This window comes from Adiantum capillus-veneris, chromosome 26, assembly GCF_014529385.1.
Source record: "Adiantum capillus-veneris isolate H3 chromosome 26, ASM1452938v2, whole genome shotgun sequence".
NCBI lineage: Eukaryota > Viridiplantae > Streptophyta > Polypodiopsida > Polypodiales > Pteridaceae > Adiantum > Adiantum capillus-veneris.
Genome location: NC_140956.1, coordinates 12,821,546 through 12,825,492, shown reverse-complemented (window position 1 = coordinate 12,825,492; position 3,947 = coordinate 12,821,546).

Sequence of the window (3,947 nt, the reverse complement as noted above, 5' to 3'; positions counted from 1 at the left end):
GATGGAGAGAGAGAAGCGAGAGGGGAGGGGCCGAGAAGAGAGAGAGAGAGAGAGAGAGAGAGAGAGAGAGAGAGAGAGAGGGGGGGCAATAGAGGGGATGGGCTAGAGGGATCATGAGAGGGAGAGAATGAAGTGCACGAGCGAGAGCGTGTGTGAGTGTGTGCAGCAATGGAGAAGAGAGGAGACCTTGTGTTTGCAAGGGCTAAAACTCACTCTCAATATGTGAGCCCCCTTATTCTATTATGTACATAATGAATAAGTATAGTGGGCGGGCACCTGGCCTAACCGGCCACATGTGGCTCAACCTCCCATGTAAAGGCCAATGTGGCCGTGAGAGAGAAAAGAAAACCGTACAAAACCTATACAAGGCCATCACAAGTATGACCAGCCAACGCCCACTGGCTCATTGAATTCGTGTGCATCCAGCTCTAATCGTATAGAGCAATCGACACCATACTCCTCACCAAAGCCGCACACATCCTGCAGGTATCTCACCATACGCTGCAAAGTGCCCCTATGCTCAATGTCAACGCCAGTCACTGCACGACTAACTGCTCCCACTGCAAATGCACCTACTACAAATGCAATCTCAGGTCTTGAGATGAGTATCTTGTACATGAGACTCCCGAATGCTGATGCATTCCTAGCAATATCTACCAATCTGACCATCTCAGTCAAATCTGGCTCAGAACTCCACTCATGGAAATCACCCTGACACCTGAACTCCGATCCCTGGAATCCATCCTCGTGTCCACCGCATGTCACATGCGTACCAAGAGCATCTATCTGTCCTAAACCCGATGTGGCAAGAGCAATGCCTAGCTCTAATTCACAAGCATCAGTCTCTGGCCTAAGCATATCCATGAATGGCTGAATCACGATCGAATCCTCAACACTCAAGCCATCCATATCCGTCACGTATCCACAAATGACATGCCCTGCTGCACAACTGTCTGCACAACTAGCTCAACACGCTCACAAGCCGGAGCATCATGCAACCTATCCGCAAAGGAGACATGCCTCTCTCTGCATGGCTGCGTACTCACAAAGATTGTGCCGTCTCATACGTGACGTACTCGCATTGCATGAATCATGCCAACACTAGCACCTCTCGCTATGACTAGCTGTCCACGATCCAATCTGATATTGTGCTCATCCAGCACTAACTGGCATCCGCTGTCTCATAGCTAACTCAGAGAGATCAAGCTCTACGTCAAACCTAGCACATGGCATACATCTTGCAACACGTATGATGCACCACTCAGCAACAATAGTCTAACATCTCTTGCACCAACTATGTCATGCACTGGACCATCAGCTAGACACACACGTCTAAGCATACCACTAGCATATGTGTTAAACCACTTACGAATCGACGTGACGTGAAATATAGCACTCACATCTAGTATCCAATGCAAAGGTAATGTGTCCTCAAAAACTGACATAAGAAAGTCAAGAGTAAACATGGAAGGAAAGGCGACATCTCCGTCATGCGTAGCCACTTACACTACATCTGCTCCCACATCATCCAAAGTGATAGCATCCCTCCGGTGTTGTCTCCTGCGCTGTTTCATCAGGTGAAAACAACGCCTACGTACATGCTATGTATGACCACAATGCCAACACACAACATCTCTATGTCTGCAAGGCCGTCCTTTGACTGTTGGCATCTCTCTAGACTCATTTGTGCCAAAACGCATTGCACAATATTTGCCATAACTCTCTAGCTGTATATGCATCAAATGCAATAGACACACTCACCAAGGTGTAACATGATCATCGAACGTGCAAGCTCATCCAAGTCCTCCCACTCATCGTCAGTCATAGACTCTGTCCTTACATCCATGCCCTGTAGTTGCAACACTTGGCCCAACTGAGTCAATGCATCATGCATAACTGCTTTCCAATGCTCAAAGTTTGAACAATCAAACTTTGTATGGAAAAGCACAAACCCTAACAATGATGTACATGCCAAATCCATGGTGATAACCTATGACAAGGCCAAGCACAAATTGATCAACTGACAATAGCCAAAGCCTGGCTAACTCATACACCAAGCTGTGCTAACTCATACACCAAGCTGTCTAAGAGAAGTATCAGCAAATATGGCGATCAATGTAACGAAACAAAATGAGCAAAACCCCTCAAATGATGCCATAAAACCCGCTCCAATCCAAGAACACTATGTGGTAATCGATGAAACTATCATCAACAATCTCCCTCCTAAAGAGATTACCACATGTATGTCAAATGACATAATCCGGTGAGCAAACACTCTCACAATGTGATGCCAAAACACTATGGCAAAGCAACCACTGAGTGCCAAATGCAATCAAAACACGATTGTAAACTACCCTGATAAACAAATAAACTCGCAAGAAAAAATCTGGCAGAGTTTTGGTAGTATTTGGCTATCTAACCATAATAACCATACATGCCATAAACATGCTCAAAACCATGAGAAAATTATGCGCAAAATCCGCACTCAAGCATACATGAGCTGCCCCAAAGTATCAACTCTTTAAACTTGGAAAACAATCCTGTAATCCAAAACACAAAGTGCATCAACCGCACTCTACAAGCGAGGCATATACTTGGATGCAAACCAATCAAAATATGGCACAAATTGATGCTCAAAATAGTTGAAAATCAGCCCACATATACCATTGCAAGGCGAAGAATATCATCCTCCAAAAAGCACACATCATGTGCATCCACATGGCAATATAAACGAGCATCGAGCATGTACCAAATGTGTAGCAAATGAGCATCCAAATCAGCTGAAAATTCAGCTCACAATCATGCTAAAAATTCATGCAAAATTCTCTGCAAATCCGTGCACCACACTCTTGAAATCTGCTTAATCGCACAAGTCAATGTACACAACCTGTGATGAATCCACTCTCGAATCCAGAGACTCCACAAGAATGCATACATCCACAAAGTGTTCTCAACGTATGCGCATAAATTTGTTGAAAATCTCAACCCACACTCTCTTCACTGAGAGCAAAACATCAATGCACAAAACAAGAGAATGAAAAAGCTCAATTCGAGCTCTTCGAATGTAGAAAATCACCACAATAGACATACATATCTATAACTTTCCGAATACCCTGTAGCCGGTCAGCTCATATCTCCCAAACCGTTTAGAATTTGCAAAAACTTCTTTCTGCAAAGTTGTAGACCACGCAAAAACGGTTGGGAGACTTGGGAATGGACCTGAAATGTGATGTTTTTACAGGTCAAAACAGATCTGTAAAAATCTGCATCTGTGTACCCTAGACGTGCTGGCAGTCTGAGTGACATATCTCAAAATTGGTAAAATTTTTTAGAAAACTTTTTTTTGCAAAGTTGAAGAGGACAAAAAAACGATCAAGGATCGTAGGAATTGGCTTGAATGAAGACGTTTTGATAGATCAAAACAAATCTGCAAAAACGTGCTGCAATTTTTGCTGCTTCTTTGCTTGCTTCCCTGTTGAGCTCCAATGGTGCTCCCAATCCCTGTGCTCTGATATCAATTGAAGTGCGTGAGCGAGAGCGTGTGTGAGTGTGTGTAGCAATGGAGAAGAGAGGAGAAGAGGAGACCTTGTGTTTGCAGGGGCTAAAACTCACTCTCAATATGTGAGCCCCCTTTTCTATTATGTACATAATAAATAAGTATAGTGGGCGGGCACCTGGCTTAACCGGCCAAATGGGTCTTTATCCCAACAGAGAGGGGGAGGGGGGGAGAGAGAGAGAGAGAGAGAGAGAGAGAGAGAGAGGAGAGAGAGAGAGAGAGAGAGAGGGAAGGGGAGGGGCCGATAGAGAGAGAAGGGGGTTAAGGGAGAAAGAGAGAAGGGAGGGGGGGGGGGGGGGGGAGGGTAGGGGCTCACACACACACACACACACACACACACACACACACACACACACACACACACACACACATCAAAGGAGGAGGAGGTTCG